The sequence below is a fragment of the Sceloporus occidentalis genome, unplaced genomic scaffold (assembly GCF_023333645.1).
Source record: "Sceloporus occidentalis isolate IW3139 unplaced genomic scaffold, rSceOcc1.0.p SCAF_3, whole genome shotgun sequence".
Lineage (NCBI taxonomy): Eukaryota > Metazoa > Chordata > Lepidosauria > Squamata > Phrynosomatidae > Sceloporus > Sceloporus occidentalis.
Window position 1 is genome coordinate 190,198,903 of NW_028316983.1, and position 19,953 is coordinate 190,218,855.

Genomic DNA, 19,953 nt, shown 5'->3' on the forward strand with positions numbered 1-19,953 from the left:
GGTTCCAAGATTATACAGGTATCCTCTCCCGACTGCAAGCTTCAACCTTAAATGTTGACTTGGAAACACTAACCTCACAGGGTTACAGAGATAGTTAACTTCTTTACCATAATGACAATCAAGAAAGCTAAAGAGAAGTAAATTGGTGGCTCTTTTACTCAGTTGTTCAATGCATTTGAATGTGTGAATTGGGAATCCTAATTTGTGTTTGCATTTGAATTGGGGATCTAATTTGGATTCCCTGCAGAATTTAAAGACCATGTAAAGAACAGATTTGCAATCTTAAACCTCATTGACTGAGAACCCTAAGAAGAAATCAGGACCTAAAGAGGGATATTGTTGAAGAAGAATGTAAAATCTCTGCCATACAGAAAGAAAAAGCTTCACTGGATGACTGATGAAACCCTTCAAACATCTGAGAACATCCAAGAAGCAAAAGTAAAAGGAGACAGAAATAGGATCAGGATTCTGAATGCAACTATTCAGCAACTTGTGCATAGGGACAAAGAGAAGGCAACAACAACAACAAGACAGAACATGAGATCTCTTCCCCAAAAGCTGTGAAATTAAGGAGAAATTTAAATCAAGAGTAGGGATGCTTTCTGACTAACAAGGAAACACCTTCTATTCTCAGGAAACAATAAAAAGGCAAAGGAAGAAAATAATTTTAGTATTACAATTAAAAAGATGAAGGGATAACAGACCAATCCAAGGAAAAACCTTGTAATAAGGAAACCACATTTTCAGAAAGCTAAATAGAAGCTGCTCTCAAAACACATAGAAGAAGGGGGAGAGAATCCTCAAAAGCAGATGGCTTAGTAGTAGATCAAGAGAGATGATAATAATAATAATAATAATAATAATAATAATAATAATAATAATAGGATTTATTTATATACCACCCAATCACTGGGAATCCGAGCGGTTTACAACAGAGGGGATAATAGATGGTTCCCTGCCCTCAGGCTTACAATCTAAAAGACACGACACAAAAGGAGAAGGGAATGGTGAGGGGGGGAGGGGATCAGGTCCAGCAGTTCTTCTCCCCCTCTGAGGCCTGGACCAAGGCAGGTGGACCAGAGGGAGGGCTCTCCTTCTTCCAGGCAGGCCTGGTGGAGCTAACCTGCCTCTCTCTCCCTCAAGATGGTGGGTGAAGATGGAATCCATCCACATGCTAACCAAAATCTGCTAACCAATATGGAAAACAAAACAGAAGCCCACAAACTAGAAATATTCAATATACATTTCAATCTCCAAGAATGGGGACAATAGGATTATAGTAACCACCAGAGCAATGCATTCACCTCCCACACAAGCAAAGTGATGCTCAAGATTTTACAATAAAGACTTTTACCATACATGGTAGAAGAATGCTGGATGTCCAAGCTGAGTTCAGAAAAGAAAGCAGTACAACACATCATCATATTGATAAGACATACTGGCTAATGGAGCACACCAAAGTATTTCAGAAGGAAAAAAAAACACGCATCATAAATTACAGCAAAGCCTGTGATTTTGTAGATCATGAAAAACTATGGACTGCACTAAAAGGAAACTGTGTGCCACAGCATTTGATTATCCTGATGCATAATCTATATTCGATGAGATCCAAAAGTCTGTCAGGCATACTCAGGCATGTCAGGACAGGATACAGAGAAACAGATTGGCTTACACTTGGTAAGGAGATTGAACACCATATCTATTTAATTTATATATAGAACATATACATAAAATGTGGAGGAGTTGTGAAATGAGCATTAACTTAAGACATGTAAATAACACTACCTGTATATTACCAAAAGAAAATACGGAAGACTTGGAATGAATATTGTTGAAAATTAAGGAAGAAGGTTCAAAAGCAGGTTTGGCTGTTGTTGTGTACCTTCAAGTCATTTCCAACTTATAGCAACCCTAAGGCATACCTGTCATCAGGTTTTCTTGACAACTTTCTTCAGAAGAGGTTTACCATTGCCATTCTCTGAGGCTGAGAGCATATGACCTGCCCAAGTGGGTTTCATGTCCAAGCCAGAATCTGAACCCTGTTCTCCAGAGTCATAGTCCAATGCTCAAATCACTGAACCACACAGGTTTACAGCTGAATATTATGAAAATAAAAATAATGTCCAAAAGATTATTTACATAGCTTAAACATCTAAGATGAAGACATCAAAACAAAGATTTTCTCTATACCTTGTATATCTCAATCAAATGGAGCTGTAGTCAAGAAATCAAGATTTGGAAGGGGAGATATGATGAAATTAGATAATATCTTCAAGCGCAAAGATATATCATTAAACACCAGTCAGAATCATTCATGCCATAATATTTCCCATTTCTGTATGTTTGTGAAGGCTGGGCAGTGAGGAAAGATGACAGGAAGAAATTTACCACAGACTGCCAAGAACAAATAAATGAGTTGTAGAACAAATTAGGTCTAAACTCACACTAGAAACCAAAATAACTAACATGAGACTATTGTAATCTGGATGGCCCTTGTGGTCTCTTCCAACTCTATGATTCTATTATTCTACATCATGAAATAAACACAACTCAGTGGAATTGTCACTGAGGTAGAAGATAGAAAAAAACAGGAAAATACAGTGCAGCCTTGCCTTATGGAGGGGATTCGTTCTGAACTCCTCTGCATAAGGCAAATACTGTGTATGCTGGAGCTCCATTGAAAATAATGGGGCTCGTGCATTATGCACGGTGTGCCACCATAGGCACATGCACCATTGCAACCCCCATCGCACGGCTTTCAGCGTAAGATGAAAGTCATGTAAAAGGTGCCCACGTATGACGCAGGCGCACTGTATTATTAAAGATAGATTGACTCAAGTAAAGAAATCACAGCCCTGAGCTTGCAAGCAGGGCTACTGATGATCAGGGATCTTGGAGGTCTCTCAGTCATAGGGTCACAATTAAGATGAAGCCAGTTTGTGCTCATGAAATCAGAAAAAAAAGGTGCTGCTAATTTCATCAAATTGACGTGGTACAAAGATGTAGTTTTTTTATATATGGCTTTACCATATATAGTGGCCAGGACTAAGGGCTGAAACAGACAGCCTGGTAAAGCCACCTTCCAGGTGAAGTAGGAAAGTGGCGATTAGATGCTGCACTTCCCCAAGACGTCTTGAAACCGCCCAGCTTCAAGACACTCTGGTGGTGCAGCATTTATGCACCACACATTGCTGGAGCATCTTGTAATTGGTTTCAAGCTGCTGTGAGGCAGGAACACCTGGCTTTTTGCCAGCCAAAAATGAGTGGATCTTTGCTGCTCCTTTTTCGGCCAGCTTCAAGGTGGATTGGGGCCACATCATGTGGTTGCTGCTGCCCCAATCCGGCTTCGGCCCCTTCGGGGTGGTCTGTTTCCTCTCTGTAACAGCAATGGTTTCCCAGAGGACTTTTTCATCTGCTGTCCCCAGACTGTGGAATGACCGGCCGGAGGAGATACGACAGCTGAAAATGCTGACAACATTTAAAACAGCATTAAAGACAAATATCTTCTAGCAGGTCTACCCAGTCAGTTTTAAATCATGACTTTTTAATTGGTATATTTTAAAGAATGTACTATATGTGTATAATTAAATGGTTATATAACATTGTATTTTAACTGTTGGTTTTATGTATTCTTAAAATTGTGTTTATATTTTAACATGTTGTACCCTGCCTTGAGCAAAGGCAGGAAAGAAATAACAATTTGTTGTTGTTGTTTACAGACAGCATAATTGATAACTTACACTTGTGTCTTGGCAAGGAATAGTGTACTCATATACATTCTCTAAGTTTGAATTCTAAAGAGAACTTTAGAAAGCCACTTTAGAGAGCTGGCTCTCCACCTAACGAAGGAAGAATGGGAGGAGAGCATGAGAAGACAGACAGAAACATGATCAAACCTGATTTGAGTAAATTTACTACTTCCCCAGTAGTACCCTTTATCCATCTCATCTTGTACATGACCACCCTTCCTTCACAAGTGCTTTCAGGGGACATTATGGAGACATGAGAGGCTGCCGTGGTAACACTCAACTTATCTTCTCTGATCTTGCTTATCTTTCTACTTTCTATCTTGGTTTTCAAGTACCGGTATGTGTGTGTTTATTTCTATTTATTTTCTATTGTGTCTTTCTCTTGACACAGGATCCAAGGCAGCTTACAATAAATTAAAACCAGTACAGTTATGATCTTATTATGCAAAAATTAAAAACTATCGAAGAATTATTTTAAAAGCACAAAGTTAAAACAAAATTTAAAAAGCACAGTTCAACACAATAAACATCTCTTCCGCCACATGAAGGTGTGTCGAAATAAGGTTTTGGCTTACCGATGGAAAGAGAGACAGAGCCCAATGAAAACTTCTGCAGGAAGGAGTTTTGCAGCCTGGAAGCAGCCACTGTGTAGTTCTGTTTGTGGTAACACTGAACTGGATTTCACTTGCTTAAATGCAGTAGTGCTACCAATTTCCATGATACTGTCGCTAATGCAGGGGTGGCTAACTGGCACATGGCCAGGGACCACTTTTCAGGTTGCTAAATACTTGAGGACCTTGCTTTTTGTTTCCGGATGGATGTCTAAAGGTTCTCTTGAAAATTAAAAATATATTAAAGGATAATTTTAACCAAAATAAATGTTAATTAGTTAATGAACTGAATTAAAAATTCCCCACTTATTATTAAGAAATAAAATCCCCAATCAAATATGATAATTAGTTATATTTATATTTAAATGTACTAAATTCACTGTAATATACAGTAGGCCCTTCATATTGGTGGGCTGGTGATCCATGGATTTGGTCAATGAGTATGGATGTGCCAACATGCACCATGGTGCTGCTGAATCTTAGATCACAAGCTGAAGATGAGTCAACAGTGTGATGCAGCAGCTTCCAATGCAATTCTAGGCTGCATCAACAGGAATAGTGTCTAGATTGAGGGAAGTAATAGTACCACTGTATTTTTCTTTGGTCAGATGTCTGGAATACTGTGTCCAATTCTGGGCACCACAATCCAAGAAGGATATTAACAAGCAGGAATGGGTCAGGAGAAAGTGACCAAAATGGTAGAAGGTCTGGAAACTATCCCCTATGAGATGTGTGTTAGGAAACTGTGTATGTTTAGCCTGGATATGAAAGGTTAAGAGAAGCCAAGATAGCCATATTTAAATATTTAAAAGCATGTCATATGGAAGATGAAGCAAGTTTGTTTTCTGCTGCCCCAGAGATTAGAACATGGAACAATAGATTCAGGAAGAAACCACAAGGGCCATCCAGTCCAACTACTTGCCGGAATGCACAGTCAAAGCACACCTGACAGATAGCCATCCATTAAAAACCTCCAAAGAAGGCAACTCCACCACTCTGCAGCTGTGTGTTCCACTGCCAAACAGCTCAGCTCTGTGATTTTATAAAATTATACACAACCTGACAAAGCTGTGTGTAATTCACAGCTTCATCATGTATCCCAGTTACGCCCAAATGTGTGTGGTTGCACATGCCTTTAAGTCGTCTGTTGACTTATGGTGACCCCATGAATTTCATAGGGTTTTCTTTGGCAAGGAATACTCAGAGCTGAAAATACAGGAAATACATCAACATTCTATAGATTTTCCCATTCTGACCCAGAGTTTGGAAAAGTTACTTTTTAAGACTTACATCTCCCAGAATTCTCCAGCTAGCATAGCTAGCCCTATTGACTAGACATGACTGGTAATTTTAATCTTTCAAAAGTAATTCCCATGCTTATTTTTTTCATGATATACAAACAACAGTGGTACTTGCATCAAAGCAAATATTTACGTAACACATTAGTTTAGTGGAAACAATGTAAAATAAGCAGCATGGAAATGTTAAATGAAAGTAAGATCATTGGATAGCAACTTTCAGGAGAGGATCAATAAATGAAAAAACTTCCTCCCCACTTGCTCTTTCCCCAAAACAAAATCCTTCTCTACCCAGACTTAGGGGTACAACTAAATGTAAACAGTCATATCCATTCTTACTGGGAAGTAAGAATTACAGACCACAGTGGGACTTCCCTTTTCCTAAACCTGCTAACTATTGGGCTCGTTATTTCTTTCCTCTTAGTAATAGCATGCCATTTCAAAATAGAAAACCAGACATCAGCCATTGACCATGTGTGAAAGTGATGAAAATGTGACACATACTGTAGATGCTGTCATGATATAATAATAATAATAATAATAATAATAATAATAATAATAATAATAATAGATTTATTTCTAGCCCGCCCAATCACGAAGAATCTGGGTGGGTTACAACAATAAAATACAACAAATTACAATAGAGTTAAAAAATCAAACCCTAGACCTACCACCACCACCCATTCCCAGTACTAGAACAGAATTAAACAGTAATAATATTAAAACATTAAAAACATTAAACAACCAAAAAATAGGCAGAAACATTGGCGGGGGGAAATAGACAGATGAGGGGACGAATATCTCTATATCTGGGGAGGGTAACTAAGTTGGAAAGGCCTGCCAGAAGAGATCCGTCTTGAGTGCTTTCTTAAAAGCTACCAGAGTGGAAATGTGACAGATCTCCTCCGGCAGGTCGTTCCATAGTTTAGGAGCAGTAGTAGAAAAGGCCCTCTGGGAACCTGATGTTAGCCTAGATTTTTTTGGCTGTAGTAGATTTCTTCCAGAGGACCTTAGTGTGTAGAAGAATGCAGCATGAGAGCTATAAACTGAATGTGAGAAACTATGGACCAAATCTGTACCCTAATGCAACACCAGCCAATTTCACACATGTACATTGTTATCAAAAACCTGGAGGTAAAATACAGCAAAGAGTAGAGTAGCATCACAGAATAATATTTAAGAATGCACCTGGTAAAGGCTAAAAGTTTAAAATATCGTGTGGAAAGGCACTAAACAAAGCATTGACACATACACAGCTACAAAATCAAGCAATTCTTTACCTCACATGGTAACCGCTATCTGGTTCACAGGTACAAAGAAACCTACTTCCTATACCACTCTATTTTCACAGTCTAGATGCTGCCCTATGTACTCATATTTGGAGGGTTAGAATCTTTGGGCAGAGAACAAATTTCCTTTAATTGGTTAATTAAAACTTTATACATATTCAGTATATATAGTTCAATATATCTATTCTGTTGTTTAATATGTCTGTTTCAGCAGTGTCTGCAAGAACAGCTAGTAAAAATATTACAAGTAAATTCTTAAATATCAGTAAAATATAAATCTGTATTTCAGCAGGGGAAAAAAGAGAGACAAGTCAAAATCAACTTAACTGTTATTTAATAAGGAATGGGAAAATGCATTTCCTTACCTAGTGCTGAAACAACACCAATGTGAGCACCAAACCATGGCAATCTCCTGAAACTATAAGACAGGGGCCACATCTTGTAAGGCCCTGATCCCCATTGTAAGCTCCCGCATTTCAGATGCCAGAGGCACTGGGAGACAATACTCACACTGTGTGGGTGGGTATACATGAAATTGTTATTAAAAAGAGATAAGATTGATTCATGGAGCAGAATACTGTCAATGGCTACTAGATATGAAGACTATTTACTGTCTTCAGGACTTGAGGCTATATGCTTCTGAACACCAGTTGCTGGAGAAAAACAGTGGCATGTGCCTACCACATTCATATGCAGCTTATCTTCTCAGAGGTATCTTTTTGATCATTGCTGTAAAGTGGACTACATAGTCTTTGGTCTGATTTAACAGGGCTCTTCTTACATTCTTGAGAAGCAACACTTCTGCTAGCCAAGTCTAAAGCCCAACTGCTTTGAAGATGAGCAGCAGAACTTCGTACTGTGGTTGGAAGCCAATGTACAAAGTCTTATGTAACTGAGGGGTGAAACACACTGCTCCTTTCCACCACCATCCGGGCAGCTTCAGAGTGTGGTGTTCTGATGCCGCATGCTCTGAAGCCACCCAGAAGTCAACTTCATGCCACCTAGCTGTTGACACGTGTGCCAACCTTTGAGTGCTCTGGCAGCACAGCATTTACACATTGCACACCGCCGGAGCCTCTGAGCACTCTGAGGTGGGGTGGAAAAGCCAGATTTTTGCCAACACAAAAAATTGTGGCTATTTTCCACTTCTTTTTGGGATGGCAAAAAACTGGATTGTGGCTGTGGCATGTGGTCACCATGGTCCCAATCTGTCTTTCTCAGGGGCAGTCTGTTTTAGATGGGTCCCAAAAATAACTAGGGCATCTGGCTGATACACTAGATGTGCCCTTTCCTAGAGCTGGAGGACCTAAAGATGGTAGTGCATGTGGGTAAGCTCAAGGCTGGACTTTTACAATGTGCTGTATATTGGTCTACCTCTGTACCAAGTTTGGAAAGTTCAGTTAGTTCAAAACACAGCACCCTGATTGGTTACTAGGAAACTTAACTTAATCTAATCTTTAGAAACATAGATTAATAAGCCTTCACTATTTTTTTTAAAAAAATCATATTATATCTATAAAAACCCCTCAAAACCTTGTCTTTACACAGGTAGTTAGAAAGGTACAGGAAACATGACTAGGGAAGGCAATTATTATCACAGTAGCAACTGTTAACAACTTAGAAAAGACTGTTGACAAATACTAGTCATTTCATCACCAAATTATCCCATGTCTTAGGTGTTTTAAGAGTTTGTTGTAAGTCTCAGACAAAAACCAAACTGGGGCAAAGGAAAGAATGTTCCCACATCCAATAAGTGTTCCTCTTAAAGGATAATAAAATAAGAAATGTCCACTGACACAGAAAATATAAACAAGAGTAGAGGATGATTATAATAAATATATGCATATAATATAAATACTTATATACCCTACTGCACAATGGCAGAGCAGAAAACCCAGCCAGCACACTTAGATGTGGTTAAGAGACTGAAAACCATCAGAGATAGGGTTGCCATAACCCAGTGGGAGGCGTGACTCCCCCGCTTTCTAGGGGGCGTTCCAGGTCCCGTCACACCCTCGGGTGGCTGCCTGGCTCCTGGCCCTGCTGCATCCCTATATTGTGATAAGCACAACAGTCAGGGCTGGAGCTGGCAGGGGAGGGCTCTGCTGCTCTGCCTTGCCCCTATTGGCCAGCCTTCCCAAGGAGCAGGCTTAGTCAGGCAGGGCAACAAGGCGCCAGGAGGAGGAGCAGGGCCAGGCAGGTCGGCAGCAGCAGTGGCCCCCACCCGTCCAGGCAGGCCGCTGGGAGAGGGGAGGAAATGGCCCTGGCCTCTGGGGCAGCCCGACCTGGGGAAGGAACCCCTGCCCCCCAGCCCTCCTCCTCCTGCTGCTCTTGCAAGGAAGGGGCTCTGAAGCGCTGGGAGAGCTGCCTCACTAAAGGAGAGGGGCGCCTCAGGGACCCAGCCGTCGGAGAGGAAGAGGAGGAAGAGCCTCAGCAAGGCTCAGAAGAGGAGGAAGAGGCTGGCACCCGAGAGAGGCAAGAGGGCACCTTCCAGGCCCCTCCTGGGCCCCAGGCTCCCCCCAGGATTGCCCCCGTCAGACATTGGAAGCCCCCTCCCCAAGGCCCCCCAAACACACACCCCTCTCCTTTCTAACCTTCTCTCTGACTCCCTCTCCCCCTGTTACCCCACTTTAACTGAGCCATCTCTAACCCCCTTCTATCTACCTCCTTGTCTCCATCTAAACTCTCCTCCAACCCCTCTCTATCTACTACCCCCTCTTTGTAACCCAGTGAGCCCCAAACTGTGCTCTTTAAGTAATTTTGGACTTCAGCTCCCAGAATCTCAGACTATTGAGTAACATGTCTGAGGCTTCTGCGAGTTGAAGTCTAAAATCTCTTAAAGGACACAGTTTGGGAACCACTGCTCTAACCCCCTTATTTAATAATAATAATAATAATAATAATAATAATAATAGGATTTATTTATATACCGCCCAATCACTGGGAATCCGACCAGTTTGTGAAATTCACAGATAGCCAAACTACACAGGCAGATCAGCTTCTGGCACTGAACAAGCAGAGCTCTGCTCTGGAGCCACAACGAACTACATTTCCCAGAATTCCATAGCATGGAGCCAGGGCAGTTAAAGTACTGTCAGACTAGGTTATTTCTGCAGTGTGTATGTAGTCTGAGAGCCCTGCAGAGAGAACAACTGTGGTGCTTTAGAATTTAAGCCCATCTAACCTCCCTCTATCTAAGCCCTCTCTACCCCCCTCTGTCTAACTCCCTTATTTAAGTCTCTTCTAAGCCCCCCTCTAACCCGTCTCTATCTTACTCCTCTTTATCTAACCCTAACCCCATCTAGGTACCCCATCTAGCCCTCCTTCTATAGCCCCCCTTTCTCAAACCCCCTTATTTAACCCCCCTTCTATCTAACCCAATATATTTTTTTAAAAACCACCGATTTTTGTGTCCTCCATATTTATAAAAGCGTCCTACATTTGAAAATGTTGTCCTACATTTGTCCCGGTTTGGAGGTCCTGACTTATGGCAACCCTAATCAGAGATCAAGGATGGAGATGGCCAGTCTGGTGAGAGGGCAGTCCCACCATCCAGTTGGGAGTTCCCTATTGCACTCTGCAGATCCACCCTGCCCTGTCCTGACTACTAAAAAAAGTGATGTTGTTCATAGTTGCTGCACTGGTGCAGAATATAGGATGTTATACCATCAGACCAATGGAAAAGAACTACTAGCATAAAGTTACTTGTTCAGTGATACAATTTATACTGCTCTTGGTTACTTGAACCTACACAAAAATATACCATGGAATATAGCAAGAATATTAATAAAGAGTCTGCAATACCTTGCCGAATGAGCCACATGTACAAAGCTATGTTATCCAATTGCTGCACAAGTTATTGCTCACTGGGATGATGTTCAGCTTGCCCATTTTATGAGGCCTTGATCATGAGAAGGGAATCCTGGGGTATATATTTGATTTGAAAGTGTTGCCTTCCCTGCTGTGTGCCAGCCATTGAAACAGAAATCTAATACAGTACTGACAGAATATAAAAAGACCTTAGTTTGAAATTTTACTACTAGGGAAAAAGGATGTTTCAGAAGTCTTTCTTGATAAAGACCCATTATTGAAGTGTCATGTCTCTTAAATTACTGCTTGGTCATTTTCAAGAACGCACTGCAAAACATGTTAACACTAAATTCTGAGACAGGTAAGATCTGAGACAACAGATCATGAATCCCTAACCTAGTTAATGCTCATTGAGGCATGGGTGGGGAAATTGGGTCTCCAGGTGTTTCTATAGCTATATCTCACATCATCCTTAAGTATAGGCCATGCTGGCTAGAGCAGATGAGGATTGGGAATCCAAAAACATCTGGCACACCACAGGTTTCTCATCTCTGATCTAAACATATTTTTGGTTCCCATCCTATCATCACTGAGAAGCAGAGACCCTAAAAACTCAGCAGTAACATGATAGAATTTGCTGATTGATAAGAGCACTAGGTACAATGAAAAAGGGTATTGAAATGTTGAGTAAAAAATAGGAAGATGGTATAAAGCAGATCTGATAGCACTCCATATATGCATGACCACCAGCTTGACTCAATTGCCATTGTCTGATCAGAATTAAGCATGCTATTAATAAGGACCATCCTTTTTCTGCCATGGAGAAGTGACCTGCCTTTATTGGAAACCTCCTGGACAAACTATTCACCTTTTAAAATAGCTTGTAGCACCCGCCCCCTCCACACTAAAAGCACTTCAAGATGGACAAAACCATTTTATATTTTTTGGCTTTTTTGACAGTATTTGAGAGTCCCAGGGATGGAACTAGACCGCAAACCTTTTCTAAGTTTTTGCCCCTTGTCCTAAACTATGGCTGCATTCAGAGATTTGAGCTATGAAAAATAGGTGGCAAGCATAACATTCTAATCACCTTTATTTCTTGGAATTTTTAATATTTAGAAATAGAGAGTTTTTAGAATTCTTAACAAAGCTTACATTTATAGTAGTCTGTATATTTATTAATAAGATTGGGCTGGTAGTGTGCCCTTATATAGTTGACCGAAGCTATAATAATAATAATAAAAAGAATACAGTGGGTGCATTGATATCTGCTGGGGTTTGGTTCCAGGACTCTCTGTGGATACCAAAATCAGTTGATACTCATGTCCCATTAAATACAATGAAAAAGTAAAATGATGTCTCTTATATAAAATGATCGAATCAATGTTTGCTTTTTAAAATTTATATATTTTAAAATATGTTTAAGCCATGGATAGTTCAAGGTATGGATATAAAATCCGTGGATATGGAAGGCTGACTGTATACAAATATGCATACTAGGAAATTCAACATAATGGAATGATGGGGATGAGTTTAATGTGCACATCCATAATGGAATATTTACCCAAAGATTTTACTAAACTAGCACAACCTTTATATTTGCTTTAGTCAATCGGTTCTAACACTTTTTTTTTACTGTTAACAATGTACAGTTCAGCAGATTTTTAAAAGGTAGGTAATTTTGTCCATATTGAAGTGTTTACAATAAGTGTAGTAAATGTTGTTTCATACATAACATGAAGTATCTATTTTCCTCAACCACATCACTTCCTCACTTTTAAAATATAAACTACCCATAATGGCTCAAACAAGCAAGGAGAGTAAGCAGGTCATTGGACTGCATTTCTTCTTTAAAGGCAAACAGAACTCTTCTTTTCATCTAAAGGCATAAAGAGAAAATGATATTCAAAGTTCATGGACATTATTACTATCTGGGAGGGATTGCTCAGCAGTATGGTCCATGTTTTGCACATGCAATGCCCTGTATTCAGTTTCTAGCAACTTCACTCAAAGGAAGTTGCTAGAGCCGCTCCTCTAAAGATGACTTAGAGAAAGAGTTGAAGCTAATACACAGGATGTTAGGGATAACAGAAGATGTTTGATAGATAAAGTCTCTGATCTAGTACAAAGTATCTATCTATGGACAGCACTTACATTTTTCTAAAATTTCATGAAATTTCACATAATTTTAAAGTTAAACTAGTCATGTATTATCTACGAATGGAAGAAGGGCATACACTTCAGAGCTTGTAAAGCCAGAGTGCAAGGTGGGGAGGAGATACACTAGCACACATCCCAAAGAATTATTGTTGTTGCTGTTTGCCTTCAAGTCATTTTGACCTATGGTGACCTTAAGGTGAACCTATCACAGGGTTTTCTGCGGCTGAGAGTGTGTGACTTGCCCAAGGTCACCCAGTGAGTTACCATGGTCAAACGGGGAATTGAATCCAATGCTCAAACCACTACCTCACACTGGCTCTCCAGCGTCACTCTTCCAATGAACACCTACCTAACTACCTATTAGTTAGGATTATACAGTTTGTTTAAGGAAACAGATTTTGAAATGTTGTAAACTGACACTGGCTCATCGCATTTTTTTTTACTAAAGAGGGGGCATAATCTGGATTTCCTACACCTACTCAAACTGCCAGTATCTCAAAACAAAATACGAAGAATCATATCGTTCTCTGAAAAAACAGAAGACTGAATGGAAATATAAACTATTAAGTAGAATAATAAATGCACACCCCAGTATCAACTCAAGTCCCCCCCCCCAATACAACATAATCCCCAGACATATGGCTAGCTATTGCTTGATCATTACTCTGGCTGAAAGTAAAGCTACTGAAGTTTAGAAGGATTCACATCTTACAGAGCTTCTTTCATCTCCAATAATTACTAAACTAGCATAATTACTCACACTTGAGGTGAATTGTGATGCATACTAAGAGCTCAACTTGCCTAAATTTAGAGGGACTTTAAAAAAGATTACAACTGTACTTGATTTTCTTAGATACACATCTCCTTTCAAACTTCCAGTACAGAGCATTTCTTATTGGTCTACTATTCCTGAAACTTCTCTTCCATCATTCTTTTCTAATAAGAAGGGAAGTTAAAAGAAACCACAGTCCTTGAATTTCAGCACTTTGTAGTGACAATATTGCTAAGTACATTTAAACACCAGACATACACACGTCGGGAGCAAAACACGAACAAATAAGGCATACATAATTCTTGCTAAGCTGCATGTAGACCCCAAGGCAAAAAATGAAACACAAGACCACATTTTCCTCCCAATGGGACTGATGTTGACCTTTGACAAAACAACAGGGGACAACAAAAAATTCCAAATACATATGGGAAAATACATCATGCTGAGATTTGTATCAATATACCACTGCTATGAAGCATTCACAGCATTAAAATAACATTCCAATATAATGTTATTTACACTGGAAAATATGAAGTACCAAACTATATTCAAACCCGATATTATTTTCTTAATTTTCACATTTACATTTACAGTATTGTCACACTAACATTAAAGGCTCTGTTTAGTTTTCAGAGCATCAAGATTTATTACATATTTGTTGAATTTGAATACTGCATGGTTTTTTATAACACACTTAATTTTCAAGATGTAAAACTTACAACTTCCAGCCCAAGAAATACTGGGAAGAATTCAATGAATCCCAGATCAGCTTTGCAAATATTTAAGTTATATACTGTAAGTACCTAAGCTTTAACAAATTCAGCAAAATTCAGATATCAGTGACAACATATTTTAATTATAAGATTTGGATATTATTTTGGCTCTATGGAAAATTCAGCTTGTGACTAAAATTATATATGTTCTTCAAATATTTCTAACAGAACACTAGGTGAGGATCTCTGCAGAAGACTATCCTATGACCTCTAGGCAAAAACAAAGGAACAGCATTAATTCTAACCATTAAAATGGCAAACTAGCACTAAGGATGAAACACTGCCTGATGTACCAGTGCAACACCGCAATGTAGATAACAAGTCAATCCATGGATATCAACACAGGACTGCTATAGTAGCAACCTTACAATCCCCAAATGTGGCATGGTCAACCCATGGTCAACTATTCTATTTCTAAGAATGGGTGAAATCAGAGTTGTAGGAACACAACAAGAAAGAAAACTACTGAACATTTTAGGTTCTACAAAGCCAGGTGTATTGACACATCCAGTATCATTTTGCTTCAACCGGTTCAATTTACTACTAGATCATAACCTGACCTGAGCTGCGCGAGCACCTCTACAATCATGCAAATCTATAGTTTAAAAAAAAAAGATGAGGATCCTAAAATGTAAGTTTATATGGACTTCAGCTTCCAAAAGGTTGAAATCCACTGCAATATGATAAGAAGTTATTACAATGCATCAGAAAATGATATATAGATGATGTTGCCATCCCCTCTAACAGATCAAACTGCCCCATCAGCCTTGCAAACCCCTGGCAGTTACTGTAAGCTCCACAGATCCACAACAGCTGTTCTCCACTGCAATTATGACATACCAAAAGGATCAAGGAGTAGATCTCATAATTTAGATTAATACAAATCATCTACTGTTTCAAGACTGATTAACTTGCATATGGTGATGTATCAACAGAGGAAGAGTGAAAACTGGCAATGTCTGCACTTGAAGGAGATAATAAGATTCTAACAATTTGCAGTATTGTTTTATATCTTGCTTTATATCTGCATCTTTCAGTTTTGCACTATTTTGGCTAGACCAAAAAAGAGGCAGTGATAAGTTTCAAAACAGATGTTAGTAGTTTACAGGCCCAGAGGAATTTTACAAATATTTATTTCTATTCTTTCAAGAATATACCAATGTGCTGTAAACCTCATGAAGAGAAACCCTGTAAAATAGCAAAAATGAATCAAGGGAGAGAACAGGTTGCACAGATACTATTAGCTCTAATCAAAATTTTTGTCTATGAAATTTCTTCGGTTACATTATGTCAAGAAATCTTGTGATGTTTAATATCAAGTCCATGTAAAGATTTGAAGAGTAAAAACATTCAAGACGATGAAAGAAAGGTATGTACCACTCTGAATGCCAATTACTTTGTGACATGCTGCTGCTAAATTAGAATTCTCAATATTGCACCAACATCTGTGCTATTATTTGCAAAAACATATTTCGGTTCTTCAGAATGTGACAGAAAAATTTATACACCTAAACATGTAGGTGTATAATGAAAATTTGAATAGGAAACATGTTTTTCTGTGTTTCCAGCCAGACAGAATATTATACATAGCTGAATTTTCTTAGAAGATAATGTTCAAAGCAATTCATTACCTATGTAGCATTTTCATTTTTCCAGTATAAACACTTACATAATTCATGTTAAGCATGCTAAACCGTATTGCCTCCTTTATAAACAGCCAGAATAGCAATAAATTTAAGCCTTAGTATCACAAAACTGTATCAGTACACTGAAACATACTGCGCTGTGAAAATATTTAAGTAATAGAAATATTAAAGTTTCAAGTCCTTAAATTTGTGGGGCTATGCCACTATCCTTGGTTCTAGCTAATTTAATATTCAAAATGATGAATAATTTCCTCCCACTAAGTTACTGTGAGATAACAGATAGTACTTTACTTTGATTCAGAGAGGCAAGTTTCTAAGTGTATTTACATTTCCATCACAAACATTTACCTGGGAATTATACTTGCTTAGAAGTTGTTTCACAAAAATAGATGTGATACTCAATCTACAGAGTTTACTTACAAGAAACTATATTTTATCACTGATACTAGTATGCTAATACTGAGATGGTGTCTCCTTCCCACTTTCAGAAAGTGGACTATAACTGGATGTTTAATTAAAAATAATTCTTGATTGAAAAACATAACCATGACCAAACTCCCCATAAGGAAACAGGAAAGACAGACCAGCAACAGAAGCCATAGAATGTGCCAAATTACAGAAAAATTGAAGGAAAATCAGGCTGGGATTGGATACATGCATAAAGGCCTGTCGTGACCTTTCCATACTGTTAATGTACTAGTAGAAGTTCTGTTTATTCTTGTTGTTTTTAAGTCAGAGAGGCAGAGGGGGAAGAAACAGTAAATTGTGATATTTAATACCAATCTTTCTTCAGAAGTGCACTGTGTACCATCTTTTTCTAGAGACCTCCTTGAAGGTATGGGATAAATAACTATGTGTTGCGGGGAGGGGGCTATGGAGAGGAGAGAGAAACAAAGGTCAAGATTGACAAAGCTCATGGCACTCATTCCTAGAGCTTCCAAAAGCAACCTGTAGTTGTTGGCCTTTAAACATCAAATAAATATAATAATTTAAACATTCCTGGAAGGAAAATACTGTCCCACCTGAATATACTGTATTCTGACACAGCCCATTAGCATACTTGAATCATATACACCATGGCCACCATTTCCAAATGAAAACTTTACACCACATGATAATATTTTAGTACATAATAAATTACATAGGTGCTGAAATCTCACACACACACACACACACACACACACACACACACTATCAAGATAATTCAACCAAGATTATCAGCTACCTCATTCCAACCCAGGAAAGGAGCAAAGGACTCATTGTTCAAAGCAGCTATGTTTAAAATAAAGGGAATCAAAATAATCATTCTTCTGCTGGGGAACTTTACTATAATTCATATGCAGAAACAAAAAACAAAATCCACTCTCAAATTTTGTTAATGCACTTATCTTCCCAGAGCCACTATTGCCCTGGAAAACAACTTTCAAAGTGTCAAGTATGTCAAAAATGACATGCCTTTGAAATCTTTTATACCATCAAAGGGACATGACTAGGTAAATATGTAAACTTCATCCTCAAGACATTTGCCTCACCACTATCAAGCACTGGTTCCAAATTAAGTAATGTGAATACTTCAAACTAACACCCCTAAACACTGCTTGCACTCCTAAATACTGTTTGGACAATGTAGGTCTTTGCTTAGTAGTTCTTGTTTATTCACAGTCCCACAAACAGTTTTAGATATTTTTTACAATGTATCTTCCATTATTGGTTTGCTGCTGCAGGTTTGTTAAATATACTATCAACAACAAGCTCCTGCTTCTTTCTGAACAATTCACATATTGCTCATTTCTGAGAAAGTAAAGGATCTAAGGCTACAGTCTTAAACAGACTTATCCAGAACCAAGTCGCATTAAAAGAAATGGAACCTGGATTTAACAGCCACAGAGAGGAGACTGGGTGATAAACTAACATTACACTAACCTTATTAAACTATAGCAAGTATTTATGATTCTGTTGAATACTGCTGTTTCTCAACTCAAAATACATGTGTGATTTGTAGAACATATTTAAAGTGCTGAAAGTAGATTACTTAAACTTTCTAACTGCCTCCATACTCTAAATTTTCCTTCAAATGAGGCCAAGCAACAAAAATGGGCACCATTTGAAAAAACAACCACCAGCTGCATGGAAAATAGAGCTGTAAAATAGTAACCTATGTATTAATAATCTAAATATTATATTCATCATGATAGACGATATTAACATGCATTATGATTAAAGAAGACAATGAACAGACTGATGTACTGGAATGTGTAAGCTATGCATTTAAATAAGCCACTGTTTGTTTAGGTCAGTACTTGCTGCCAATAGCAGTACTTCTGATATTGGGGTATATCTCTCTCTCCTCATGGGTTGTTGATACATACCAAACACTCTTTATATGACCATACAAAACTGCAAGTTTCATATTTTAATTTATATTTCTGTTTACATTAAACCTATTTTTTAAAAAATAAACATTTTGTTTCCATCAGAAGGAAATCAAAGAATAAAAAAGACTGTCTGTGGGAAAGCACAATGTTGTATCATTTATTGTTTAATTTTGCCCACAGCTGTAATAATTTTGTGTGTGTGTGTGTGTGTGTGTGTGTGTTAACCTCAACTTCTTTTACCATTGCCCCATAAATACTGTATAACCAATTGATGGCTTGATTTACTGGCCATAAAAAACCTGCATGAAGATAAATTAATCCTCTTTAGGGAAACTATCTGCATATAAACATCCACACAATCAACAGAACTTTTATTGTGAGGTCTTTTAAAAGGTAGTGGAAGAACATCACATTTGTTCCTTACAAGCTATCAAAAGTTAAGCATCACTGAGCTGTTAAGCTTCATTCAACCAAAAATTATATAGGGGTTGAAATGGAATGCAAGGCGGCACATTTGTTACACTGCTGGGATGACTGAGAAGGCCAGATTCAAAAAAGCATTGAAGTCAATAGGAGGATGCTAACAGATCACTTTTGGGATGAATTTTTACAGAGCTAAGTATCTAAAATAGGATGCCTTTACACTCATTCCAACCTCAGCTCACTTCATCACAAGAACCCAGGCCTTCAGGAAAGTCAATCTTTAATTCAGTCATACCCCCCCCCCACACACACACACACACTCTTTCAAGAGTCTTGTATTCATGAGCCAACTTTCCATAACTTCTGACAGTATCTCCCCTCACCCTGATGTAACACATTCACTGCCGCTATCCCATCTTCAGTTTGTTACCTCCCTCTAACTACCCAGGATTGGGGTGGCGGGAATCTAGTCTTGTGTTAACCTAAGTGCATTATTGACCTCACTAGCAAACATAGAGTAGGCTTCCTTGTCACAGCCAAGGAACAAGCAGAAATTGCAGGGGGCTCGGGTGAATTCCAAGAGGTGAGAAGAATTAGGAATATGGTGGAGGGGCAAGCGGCCTTGAGACCAACTGCCTGTTGATCTGTGAGGATCAATACTACCTGGGTGAGGATGGTTGAGATATAAAGCAATGGAGCAAGGAAGGAGAAACCTAAGAGAAAGGAAGGGTCTGCTTGAGTACCAACTGAAAAGCATCAGAGAGGGGAATCTTAAGACCCAGGGGCACTCTTGGTGGTGTCACTCTGAAGGGCGGGTGACAGGGTCCCAAAAGGAGTGCAGGAGGGCAGACTATGGGATGCCAGCATGTCAAGACCACTGGGTCAGGGAAAGAGAGAGAGAGAGAGAGAGAGAGAGAGGCAGCAGCACAGACCAAGCCTCCCCAGGACATTCCTGTGGCCTGCCACCATCTCTCACAAGCTGCCCTTTGTCCTCCCTTCAGGGCTTTGGCTCTTGCCTCTGTGTGTGTGTGTAGACACATGGTTACT

The 19,953-nt window shown here is 38.9% G+C and overlaps 1 protein-coding gene across 5 annotated transcripts in view; it reads right to left on the minus strand.

The window, feature by feature from the left end:
* Window positions 1-19,953, minus strand: part of ZNF521 (zinc finger protein 521) — a 363,548-nt gene that overhangs the window by 340,037 nt on the left and 3,558 nt on the right. The gene's annotated exons all lie outside the window — the stretch shown is intronic.